Source organism: Callospermophilus lateralis, chromosome 13, assembly GCF_048772815.1.
Source record: "Callospermophilus lateralis isolate mCalLat2 chromosome 13, mCalLat2.hap1, whole genome shotgun sequence".
Lineage (NCBI taxonomy): Eukaryota > Metazoa > Chordata > Mammalia > Rodentia > Sciuridae > Callospermophilus > Callospermophilus lateralis.
Genome location: NC_135317.1, coordinates 74,324,205 through 74,337,179, shown reverse-complemented (window position 1 = coordinate 74,337,179; position 12,975 = coordinate 74,324,205). Strand labels below are relative to the sequence as shown.

Sequence of the window (12,975 nt, the reverse complement as noted above, 5' to 3'; positions counted from 1 at the left end):
TTATCAGTTCTATGACAGTATCATTCACCTCTTAGAGCTGAACTTATTAAAACCCTAAGCAGAGCAAATTTAGAATTTAAATTCTAACCCCCCTGACTCAGTGTTGGCCTTGAACCCTGCCTGTGACCTCATTGCCAAAGTCACCAATGACTTCCTTCTGTCTCTGGTCCTCACTGAGCCTTTAGCCCTTTATATTTTAGCCCCCCAATTTTCTTTAATTAGATCTTATTTTTTTTCCAGAAAATTCTAAATAAATTCAGGGAGTAGCGGGGAGACACTAAGACGAAAAATAGAAATATGACGCAAGCTTGACTTTTAGTCTGCTCTAAATTTTAGAATAGTTGTTCATGTTTGTGGCAACTGTCACTTTTCTAACTCTGTAAGACTGTTTTTCTCTTCCTGGCTCCAGAAGCAAAGATGAGCAAGTGCACTTAAGCAATCATGAAAAAGCTCACTCCCATTGTACAGACGGAGAAACTGAGGTGCTGGGTCAGAGGCAGGAGCCAATTCTGCCAGAGTATCTGTGGCTCTCTTATCTCCTCCCTGTGACCAGAGAGCAAATGGAAGGCGACCACTGGGCAACAGGTGAGAAATCCTTCAGGAAGAGGGCAGAGCTTACATGTGAAGGGCGGCACTTTGTTCCTGTGTGTTAGGAGCCTGCTTTTGACACCAGGCTCTTCCTGACCATCTGTCGGTCTCCTCCTGGTAGGGCTCCAATCTCCTGTGTGAGCAGCCTGGGTGGCTTCCCAGCTCCACATGCAGTTCAGGTCTCTGAGACTCGGAAACCTGGTCCTTGGCACACTCAGTGGGACAGCAGACTAGAACTTTGTTCATTTCCTGGTCAACCTCAGGGGGCACTGGCCTTAGGAAAGCACCCATGAGGTGGAGTTGCATGTCCGCGGAGTGGAGGGAGGTCTGGGCAGTTGGGGTGAGGGCGGGCGGTCAGCCTTCTAGGCAGGGAAACCTCCTCCTCTGTGAAGCTCAGAACACAGGATCTTCTCTCTCAGGTGTTTTTGTTTCTTCTTCAGGAAAAAAAAAAAAAAAAAAGGGGAAGCCAGGGGAGCAGTCAGGGGAGGTGGGAGGTCAAAGGCCAACGTAATATTTACCCAGCCCAGCCGAGGCCTTTCGCTTTTATAAGGCAGGAAACCACTTCAAAGCGGCAACATCCCCTCTTGCCACTTCTATCTGCCTGCTGGTCCTCCTGCTTCTCCAAACAGGCAGGGCTTTCCACATACTCCTTCCTCTCCTCCTGAACCTTCTGTCCTCTCCGCCTTAGAGGCAGAAGCCCTCGGCCTGGCTTCCCGCTCAGAGAGGTTCACCAACTTGCCCATAGTCACAGGGGCCATGGCAACACACAGGACATTCTGAACTGTCCCTGGAAGGTTCCCGTTCACTTTAAGAGTGGGATGTCTACATTGGGGACTGGTAGGAGGCATTGGAGTTGCAGTTCTTCATCTGAATCTCCACCGTCCCACCAAATCAGAAGCTGGGAATAAGGAGAATGAAGGCCCGAGAGGTACTGGAATCTAGAGACTGGAGTCTATGGTTCTTCATATTGGGAATGGTGTCACAAACTCCTTCTCTTCAGAAAGATCATTCCACATATCCACATAATTCTTGAAAGTGTAGAACTGCAGAAGTTTCCCAGGCCTCTTGAAACTTGGGCCTCCCCTGATCCTGTGCATTGCAGTACAGGGGTCCTCATCCCAACACCCTCCCTGGGGTAGCTCCCGAAGCCTTGATTTGAGCACTCTGGGTGCAGGGAGAGCACTCTGTCCCATTATGGGATTAGAGGATGTTTTAAACATCAGTTGAAATCTGCCACCTTTTAACCTCCCTCCATTAGCTCTCCTTTGCCTTCTTCCTGGAAAGAAACTTTAAAAAAGAGGATGGGTCCTTCTCCAGGGATCTAACACATGGCCGACACTCCCAAGGAGTGTCTTCCCCCGCTCAGCCAAGGTATAGGGGTTGTATTAGTCAGGGTTCTCTAGAGGGGTAAAGTTTGAATTTTCTATCTCAGGTCCTACCCTTTCAATAAACTTCTTCAGATAACAGTGGGTGAGTAACAGCAGGACTCCAGACACTGCCCTGTGAATAGGGATGAGTAATAACATTTCCTGGCCAACCACACTGGCATCCACACTGCCCGCTCCAGAGGCACCGGAAAGGGATGCAATTTACATAGAATGCAACATGAAAACTGTTGCAGCAGAGTGTGCACCTTGGAGATCTTGCTCTAGGATGTTGACCAAGAGAGAATAAATCCAGTGCTGTCAGTTTAAAATTCACAGAGGAGGATGAGGGGAAAAATGGGCTGGAATCTGGGAGGGCATTGATTGTCGCTCTTGACAGGAAACTGAAGTTCTCAGGCACCTCCCAGTCTCTCTCCTGAAAATCTACATTACTATGGACTCAGAGTAAAAGCTTTGAGGGGCTGTCAGCCTTTGCTTTCTCTGAAATTCCAGTCCCATGCTTCTTACTGTATTCTGCCTCTCACTAAGGGCAGTAGGGGTACTTGGCTTATGTGACACTCTCCTTTGTCCCCAGCGTTCTGCACATTTCTTGAACGGAAGAGCTTTGACTTTTTCATCCTTATGCTGATAGCTACTACATTCTTGGCACTACATACGTGATCGATCCCTATTTATTTAAACTCAAATGGATTCCAATTCCCGCTTTCTGTGTCTTTCTATTTGGTTCAGAGAAAGGGGCAAGACCACTGGTGTAGCAATTCAAATCAGCAGGCATAGTTGGAGATGTGCCGTGCTTCTCCCTCACTTGTCCTTTGATCTCTCCATCCGCAAACAAGAAAATAAGGTTGTGTTTAAATACAAAACCCAGAAAGCCTGGGAGTCTCCATCCTCAGGGAGGACTGAGAAGTGCTGGGGCACCTCTAAACCTGCTATCCTCTTAAAGCTTCAGTGTGTGTGTATGTGTGTGTGTGTGTGTGTATGTGTGTGTGTGTGTGTGTGTGTGTGTGTGTGTGTGTGTGTGTGTTGGAGGGGTCACAGAGGGGAGAGAATCATTCACCAGCTATTCACTCTGAGCCCCAGGACCCCTCCTCCTCTTCTTTCTGAAAGACAGGTTGAACTTTCCAAGGGCAACTCCATTGCCTTTTATCTCTCATCCTGAAAGTAATTTTAGCCAAGGAAAAGCAGGATTAAACTTTCATAACATGATACATTTATCTTGTTTTTCCTCTTTCTTTTCTCCGCCCTCCCTTTCCTTCACTCTTGACCCTAGGTAAATTTGAGCCAAAGGGAAACCGAGATTAAATATCAGAGGATGGTATCAGATCTGAAGAGATGCTGTTCTCTGGCCCCCTGCCCATCCCCAAACTTCAATATTTTCCCATTCCCTGTTAGACAGTTATTATCTCCTAGATGAGAGAAGCCTCTGGATCTGTGCGCGCTCTCTCTCTCTCTCCTCAATATTGTCCTCTGCTGAAATGAAAGGGGGAATTTGAATTCAGAGAAAGACTCCCACGGAGAACATGAAGACAAAGATTAAATCAGTGATACAACGTTGACATGCGTTCAGTTCCTGAAAGGTCTTTAAAAAAAAAAAAGTCTCCTCCAGAGCAGCCTTGCCACCACCTGAGATTGTTTCCAAAAAAAAAAAAAAAAAAAAAAGTGCATTTGGGGAGTTCAGAGAAAGGAAGGCATGTGAAGGCATCTTGGGGATGGGCCAAAAACTACTCTTGCTGATAGAGACAGGCAAGAGCCTCCTGGCTAGGGTCAGCAACTTGTACTGCCTGCCACCTTGAGGATATGTCACCCGCTGCCCACCCCAGGCGTCCAGTAGGCCAGGCCTCTCCAAGTCACTCATAGCCCCTCCTTCCCACGCCCTGCAACCAGACAGAGGCTCAGAGGGCCCATAGCCACAGGACCTGACCAGTTATGGTCTCTAACTAGTGGCAGCTGTGAGTTTCTAATTTATCTCATCCATTTTTTTTTTTCCTCTAAAAAAAAGCACAAAAGCCACTGTTTCAAGCCAAGCCTGGTTTTCAAGAGTCCCCTCTAGTGGAGATGACCTGCTACTTCGGCTTCCCTGTGAGCCCAGAGCCTCCCCTGGCCTGGGTGGACTGAGAAGAGCTTCTCTTGCCCCTCTTGGCTGCCTCCCAGCCCCCAGGCCCCTGCTTGCTCCCTGGGTTACGGCTTAGCTCCCTCCGCCCTGGCACACTGTCAGTTTCTCCTTCTTTATCTTCCCTTTCTGTCTCTCTGCCTCTTCACGTTTATCTGCGACCCTGTCTTCATCTTGACATCTGTCTTTCCACGTGTGCCTGCCTGCTTGCATCTTGATCTGCATCTTCTGTCCACATGCTGCTTTTCTCGAAAGTTCAGGAGGACAGGTCTGACTAGTGAGAATGTTTCAGTAGGAGCCTCTTACATCCAATGGTCCAACTTCAGAGGCCAATTCAGGACCCCTAAGCTGAAGCCAATGAGAAGCAGTCTGGAATTGAGCTTTCCTGCAGGTAAATGGAGCTTTGGCAAAAACTCCCTCCTCTACCCCCCTCCCCTGCCCTGTCCCGATCCCAAGCAAACTTGGGCCTAATGGGTTTATCTATATTTTGGAAGCTGTCTATATCTGATCTCCTGCCTTGAGGTCTTATGTGAAACCAGATGGCTCCCTTTGATCAGGTCTCCCCACCACTCTGCCTGTTACCCAGTCTCTGACCTGCAGCCTGCCATGCAAACGTCAGGCAATGCTTGGGTGAAGGGACAGGTGGCAGGGGCTGGGAAGAGCAGTGATGCAGAGCAAGAGAGAGAGAAAAGGGTAGGTAAGGGCCAGAAACTGGCCCTCTGTAGTGGCGGTGAGCACCTGCTGGTCCTGTGGGTTTCCTAGAGATATCCTTTCACCCAAGTGGGAGATAAGGCCAGGACAGGGCAGGAGGTTAATAGTTAACCAAGTTCAGGAGCAGGAAACTTCCACAGGGCTCAGGCCCAAGGCCTTTTCTTTAACTCCCTGTCTTCCCTTCCTCTTCTCTCTTACCATTCTTTCCCAGTAGGGACCCTGCTCCCCAACAAAGAACTTTCTCACCTCTATTTCTGCCCTCCAATTCCAGATGGATCAGTGTGGAACTAGATAAGAGGTTCCATATGCCCAAATGCCAGGGAGTGGGGCTGAGAGCCTGAGGGCTAAGCAGAGGAGAAAGAGAGTGACCCTTTCCTACCAGTCATCCCTCCTGGGTGCCTTGGGACCAGCTGTTTGACCCCTGGAAGAACTGCCTTTCTTTCTCTCTCCACAGGGCTCACCTTTAGAAATGACCAATAGGAGAGGGAGAGAAAAAAAAAAAAAAAAGGACACCCACTTACCCCTCATTTACTTTAATCAGGCATGAAATCTTTGTAACTAAGTGAAAAAACTGTTTCCCATAAGGGAATCGGTTCCATTCATCATTGTTTGAACTGAGCATATGTGAAGGGGAGAAATAGAATATTCACATAGAATGAATTGATAACAGACTGCCCCGGGTGAGGGTGGTAGTGATGGGGTGGGGTGTGCACATGAGCTGTAAAACTCCAGCACCTCAAAGCTTGTTCCTAGCAGTTTCCCTATGGACGGTCCTGAATTATTTCTAGTTAACAGACTGTAACACAATGCTCCAGTCTCTTTATGATCAGAATGGGGGTGGGGGTGGGGGCTTGGCTCAGCACTCCTTGCCTCTCCATTTGCCATGATGGACAGAAGTATATTGTGTCCCCTCTGTGTGTGCGGGGACAGCTGTGTGGCAATGCAGGAAGACAGCTGGAGGTGGGGGTTTGCAGGAGACAGGAATTGCCTCCCCCACAAACCCTATATGCTGGGGAGGCAATCAGAGAGAACAAGGTAGGCCAGAAATTATTTTAAAATCCCAGATAGCGACAACTCCAGCACCAGAAATATTTCATAGTACCTGAATTGGTGACTTTAGGCTGCTGCCAGCTGCTGCCTTGTATATTTAACCATGTCACTGGTTTCCCCTCCTGTTCCTATGTTTTCTTGTAACATGCCCATGAAATAAAGATTAGCTGAATAATCAGAAGTATTTGTAAATGGGAAAGGGACCTAGTAGAGAAGAGGCTGTTCTTGCTGGGTTTTCTTTCTAACCTCATTTTGAGCACAGACTCCTGCAAAACAGATGGTGAACTTTTACATTCACCACATCTGCAGCTTTTGATGGTCAAGAGAGTTGGAGGGTGAATGTTCCTTGGCACTCTGGAGAGAGAGGGAGGAATTTAGGCCAGCTGTGACAGGGGTTCACCAGTCTTGGAATAACACAGTTTGGGTGATGGTTAGATGATATTACTTATTTGCTCTTTACCTAGACATAGGCTGAAAGGCCAACCAACCCTCCTTCTTGGCTCTGGACTGGGAGGCACCCCTCTGAGGATCATCCTGTGGTCCAGGAGACTTGTGGTCCCAGGAGCAGCGGAGACTTTCTGGTCTTTTACCACTATGGGTCCGACTGCTCCTCAGCAGCAACTGCACATTGCTCAAGATGCCATTTCCATTTAACTACTTTGCAAGCCAGTTTGCCCCCAGCCTAATACAATTTGCTGAAGAGAATGAGGGAGCATAGATGGTAGTCTGCATTGCTCTCCCTTTCTCATCAGGTCCCTAAAGAGGATCAGTGATGGGAGAGAGGGTTGATGGCAGCGGGGGCAAATTCTGGGATTGGATAGGGGTGGGACTTGAGGGTGAGAGGCAGTGACGCCAGATGGAAAATGGGGAGAGAAAAAACAACCTGGAAAGGGTACTCTGACAGATTCCGCTCTCTTTCCTTGGTTCCCTACCCTCTCTCCTTAACCTCCCACCTAGGAGAGATCAGAGGTAATTAGTTCAAATGGTGCTCTGTGAGGAGAGGGGGAAGTTAATGAATTCTTCTCTCTTCTTGCCTGGAGGTCAGAGGGGAGAGGACAGAGAGCAACTTCAGGAGCTTTCTGGGGTGACCCGCACAGAAGCTGTGCATTTCAATTAGGAATAGCTGAATTCCTCCAGCTCTTGAGAGGATTGAGGACTCTGTTGCTCAGTTGAAGGCTCCAGAATTCAAAGCCAGCCCAGGGGAGAGTGAAGTTTCAAGGTCTGGGAAAGAAGCAGAGCAAGATAGGAGCCTGCTATTGTGTGGGAAGTGGGAGGGCTGAACCCGACTCCTGTTCCAAAATCCAGCCCAGCCCGTCCCATATACTCATCTTGGTAAACCTGGTTCACTGCACTCATCAACAGGAAGGGATGGATATGCCCCAAATGTGGGTTTCTCCAGTGGATGGACCCCCATGCCACTGTCTGGAGCTACTGTAGGCAGCTCCACTCCCTGAAATCATCCTGCCTTTAAGGCTCTTGCACACTCATGGCTGGTGTGTCATGATTCCCTAGGATCTTGGATTTTACAGGAGACCTGATTATATATATTTCCATCGCCCATTTCTCGGGGCTTTCATTTCTAGACCTGAAACTAACCTAGAATCCCAAATCTTTTACTTAGCTTCTTCTCTCCCATTACATCTATCAGGATCTGACCTGAGCTATAGTGGGGTAGCTTCTCCTAGGGCAAGGGTCATGCCAAACAGGTGGACATTTTTCCGGGGCCTAGAATGGCAGTTTCTGGTGACTCTCTCTTGGCCAACTAACCCGTGATTAACATTTACAGAGACTACCTGTGGGATAAACAAATGGGGCTAGAATTTTCTAAGATACCTTTATGACTAGTAGGGTGAGACAAGACCGAGGGAAATATTCTCACCCAGGTTGCCAGGTTGCCACTGGGACCCTGGGCAAACTCCCACTTCAACCCCCAACACATCAAGTGTTGCTCCAACCAGAGGACTGGGTTCCAAGTAGGGCACTACACCACGGTGCTGATAGTGGTGGAGGGACCCGGAACACTTATCCTTATTCAGTGCCTTGGAATTGCTTTCAGAGCCTTCCGGAACCCGCGCAAATGATGCATTCCCTTTCCCCTGATCCCAAGTCCCCTGATCTGAAGGAACAGCTAGCGGCCACCAGGGACTCCAGCATCGGAGTGAACGCCCCCAAATCGATGGCTGGCCACAGTGGCCTTGGGCTGTCTTGTCGTGCTACCGAGGCCCTCTCTGGGCTCCAGCTCTCGGGACAGCCTCACCGCCCAGATGCTCCCCCAAGCCGCAGAGCGCCGGCAGGTGCGCGGTGGAGCGCGCCACGGAGCGCTGTCGCCGCCCGCAGCCAGTGCTGGGAAGCCGGTGGCCAGCCGTGAAGCCCGCGGTGGGAGGCAGTGGCTGCGAGTCCACCCGCACTCGCGCGCACGCCGCTTTCCGGCTAGCGAAAGTGACCGAGCCCGCTCGGGGACTCTCCCGCAGCAGCCGAGCCCGGGTGCTCGGGGTGGGACCCCAAAGAAGCGGGCGCGGGAGAAACCGCGGCGGGTGTGCGCGCGTTTGGGGAGAGGGTGGAGGGCGCTGCCTACTCGGAGCGCCCGGCCCAGCCGCCGCTTACCCAGCTCAGCGACGTCGGTCTGTCCTTCCGTCCCTGCTTGGTCCGCCTGGGCCGCCGGCTGCCGAGGGCGGCGCGTGCCCCTCTCCCTGCCCGCAGCTCGGAATCACAGAGACGGCCAAATCCACCAGGAGTCCAAATTCATTAAAATCCACGTCAAGCCACCAGCCACTTATCTGTATTCCTGAAGTGGCCCCTCGGTCTCCGGTCCGCGCGCCCCTCTGTCCTCCGTCGCCCCGCAGCAGCCCCGCCGGGCGCTATAGCCGGTTCGCGTGAGGCACCCCGAGGCGCCGAGGGGGCGTGTGGGGGTGGCTGGCGGTGTCTCTCCTGGGGAAGAAGCAGATCCCCGGCTGTCTTCAGATTTTTCCAGCGCGACTTTCCGGGCTCCTCTGACATCAGCAATCCCGGCGTTTCCTTCCCTTCTTGCTCCCCGGTTGGTTCACAGTCCCATTTCCTCCGGGAACCTGGCTTTCTAGATTATTTCGAGGTTTGCTCCGCTCGCTGGGGCGCTCGCGCTCCCTACCGCTCCTGGGCTCGCGGGGTCTCGCGCTGGATCGCTCGCCCTCTCGGCTGAAAAATTCCCAGCAACTGCGCTCCGCCGCCTCCCGCTCCAGTCTGGCGCGGAGGCTGCTCCGCCGGGCAGCTCCGGCTTCCGCGGCGGCGGCGGCGGCGGCGGCGGCGGCGGCAGCAGAGCCCTCAGCGCCGGCCTCCCTATATTACCATGCAGCTCATTATCATAGAGGCCGTGCGTTAACCCTCTCCCTGCCGGCCAAGCTGCCCGGGCTGGGGCCGCGCCCGCCGCTGGCACCGCCCGCCGCAGACAGCCCCCTGCCCCCTCCCCCGCCCGCGCGGACTTCCTCCTCCGCAAGCTGTCAACAAAGGAGAATCAGATTGGGCATCGGGTGGCCGGCTCCGCTGTCGCCCCGCTCTCAGCTCAGCCCGGACCCACTAGCCACCTTAAGTGGCCAAGGGGGCAACGAAAATGCTGCCGGGGCCTGGGGATTCAGGTCGAGGCCTTGCAAGCCAGCTGACATAGTCCCGGGAGGTGGGGGCGGGAGGAGTCCAGAAGACAGCCAGAGTGGGTGAGGGCAGTGGGGACCAGGGCTCCTCTTGCCTTAACATCACCTGTCACCATGAGCATCCTGCACACCTCCCTCTTCATCTTTGAGTAAGGAGTGAGGGCGGAGGAACCGTCCTTGTTTGATGGGGAGACTGGGTCTCAGGATCTGTGGGAGCAGATTCTCTCTTCTCACGAATTTCGGAAAGCCAACAAGCTGTCAGATGAGGTTTGAAGTTGTTGTTAATTATTATTTTTACAACGAGAAGATGAGCTTTCTACTCATCTTTCTACTTGGAATCTCCAGCTTCCAGCTCTGTTAGGGATCCTGGGCGTCAGGCAAGTCCTGACTCGGATGGGGTCAATGGGAACTGGAGCAGAGCTTTCTTTAACCAGGGAGGCTTCCTGGCAGGGGATTCAGAGAGGTGGCGGCTAAGAGGTTAAGAGAACTTATTTTAATAACCTAAGATGAGAGGTTTCTGGATTTCGGATGATCATGCTTCCGTGCTCTCACGGTCTGCGGATCCTTGGCCATATAGTGTCAGTATCTCTGCAAGGTCAGGACATGGCTTTCCCACAGGGGACCTGCAAACTAGACCCCAGGGAGTTTGCAGGATCTGCGTAGTCCCTGCTCCAGATTGGAGCATCCAGAGTTTACTCAACATGTCCAAATAGTCTGATAACCTTCCTCTACTGCCCTCTGGTGGGCACTATCTTCAGTGGTATACATAGGAAAAAAATCACTCTTGAAACCTTAAAAGCAGTTATGTGAAATTCTTAGCACTAAGGGCCTTTAGAAAGAAAAGGTAGGGAGAGAGGAGGAGGAGGAGGAGGGAGGAAGATAGAGAGGGGGAGGAATATGAATTTGCTCTTAACAATCATCTCAAATGATCCTCCTTTGCCGAGTTCGGAGAATTTAGGCTTTACTCCAGTTAGCTAATTCTTTAAAACTTTTATAGAAGTTAGCTAATACTTCAAAAGTTTTCCAGTATAGTTAATTAATTTTAGTTTATGCCCTGTAACCCTGACTTTGTCATGTGTTGCCACAAATAATCTAAACTGTTTTCTCTGATTCTTACCTGTTCTTTTCTTTGAATTTCTTCAGCATGAATTGTTGGTAACACTCCAGGAAATTATCATATTTTTCCTATATTATTTATTTCTCTCTGTAAGTGGATCTTGTCTCCCCATCCAGACAGTCTTGTTATCCTCTTATCTCTGAGTAGACAGAATTTAAACCACAATTTATTAAGGAAGATGATTTGAAGAAGATGCTCAAAGATTCTGGAACATTTGCTCCATTTTTTAAATGTATGGAACATCAGTTTGGCCAACTATACCTAAGACTGTCAGCGATAGAGTTGGAAATATCTAACTGATAAAGCTCACAGCTAAAAATTAGGGCCTCTGATTCTAAATCAAGTGCTGTATAACTTAGAGAAATTGAATATTTTTCCTATGTCTTGATTTAATCACATCTTGAGAAGATTATAATACAGTTTAAATAATTTTCAGATACCACTCCCATACTCTGTGATCCAGAAATAAATTCTAGAACGAAGAGCAAGGAAACATAAAATGATGCAGAATCCTTCATTCACCATTCACTACATATTTCACCTCCATCCTTGCCTCCCCCTTCCCTAATAAAGGGAGAGAAGGGGAGGAGGAAGAGAGAGAGCACAGTCAGGAGACTACTTTACAGGCAGGGTGACACAGTGCCACTCGGTTTCCACACTGCCATTGAACAGCATCTGAGATCTGTTCCTATGGGATTACGGGAGTTCCAGGCACTCTTTGGAGATTGCATAACCATGGCAAGACACTAACATGATGCACTGGGAGGTTGAAGTACTCTTAACTTCTCTAGGTCTCAGTTTGTCCAATCTGTATAATTTTGCCTTCATTCACCAGAGAACCGAGGGAATTAAATATACATATGTATATACATACCTATATATAACAACAGTGTTTGAAATATTGATAGTATCTTTAAAATGAAAGACTATTATTACTGTTAGTCCTATAGGCTAAACAAATATGGATCTTATTAAGTGTATAATTACAATATACTTAGGAATTAAAACAACAGCTCAAGTTTATAGTTGTGTTTCAATAAAACATCCTCTGAAACAATGCAATATATGTGAGTCTCTAGTTTCTAAACTAGAAAAAAGTCTCTAGTTATCTAGTTAGATAACTCCATCTCTTTGCTCACTGGGTATTCATTCATTCAGTCATCCAAAAATATTTGAGAGCAAGTTTACTATCTTTCTTTCTTGTGTAGAAATCTATTTTGTGCCTAATTACCTCTTCAGAACATTTAAAATTTTTTAATTGATACTTGTACATATTTATGTGGTGTGCTGTGATTAGTTTACTATATACCACATGGGATGACCAAACCAGGGTAATTAGCATATCGTCATTCCCAACATTTATCATTTCTTTGTGTGGAGAACATTCAGAGTACTTCCTTCTACCTACTTTGAAATATATGATAAATTTACTGTTGATTATAATCACCCTACTGCACTACAAAGCACTAGAACTTGCTGCTTCCAACTGTAACTTTTTATCTGATAACCAACTTCTCTTATCCTTTCCTCACACTCTTCTTTCCAGTTTCTGAAATTACTACTCTACTCTCTGCCTGTATGAAATCAACTTTTTTTAGTTTCTGCACATGACTGAGATCATGCAATGCTTGTCTCTCTGTCCCTTGCTTATTTCATTTAACATAATTTCCTCCAGGCTCATACATGTTGTTGAAAAGGACAGAGAATTTCATTCTTTTAAATTTTTGAATATTGTTCCATTGTTGAGTACATATTTACCCCCATATTTTTTAAAAAAGAACACCAGTAACCCAATAGACTACATACTCCCAGACTATGTCTTTTTGGGGACTCAGATTTTCTTATATCTGTTTGGCCTGAGACTCTTTCTTATCTAGTCCAACTAATGTCAAACCCATAGCCCCTGGGGGCTAATGAGTCCTCTACTGGTGTCTGGTGGTTCACCCCATTTCCATCAGGCGGGACAGCTATGGCTCAGCATGGTTGTGGGCATGTAGCAGGTGTTTAGTAAATATGTATCAAATGAATGAATAAATGAGAAAATATTTATTTATGCTAAATCCTCATCTTAAAAAATTATAGCACATTCCATATACTTCTCCCTGCCCCCCACCCTAACCCACACACCTGCTCTGGTCACAGTACTCTTGGAACCTCACCCTTAGAAAAGCCATCGATGGCTACTATATTGTTATCCCTGGCCCCAGGCCTCTTCTTTGCTTGTCAGGAGATGGGCAACTTAAGGAAGAAGATAAGACAAGTGGGAGAGAACAGGGCTCCAGCATTCTAGAACAGAGTTGTATTTTTCCAGTGGGAAATGGCTTTGCTGTGAATGCTGGTCTGGCTAGCAGCAACGTCTGCGTTTCCCAGGCAGGACCAGGCCTCCTCAGGCCC

The 12,975-nt window shown here is 48.7% G+C and overlaps 1 protein-coding gene across 1 annotated transcript in view; it reads right to left on the bottom strand.

Annotated features, from left to right (window-relative positions):
* Positions 1 to 9,097, bottom strand: part of Plxna2 (plexin A2) — a 207,068-nt gene extending 197,971 nt beyond the window's left edge. The window contains exon 1 of the mRNA XM_076832484.1: positions 8,449 to 9,097. The gene's annotated coding sequence lies outside the window, so the exon portion shown is untranslated. The remainder of the gene's footprint in view (positions 1 to 8,448) is intronic.
* Between the last annotated feature and the right edge of the window lie 3,878 nt (positions 9,098 to 12,975).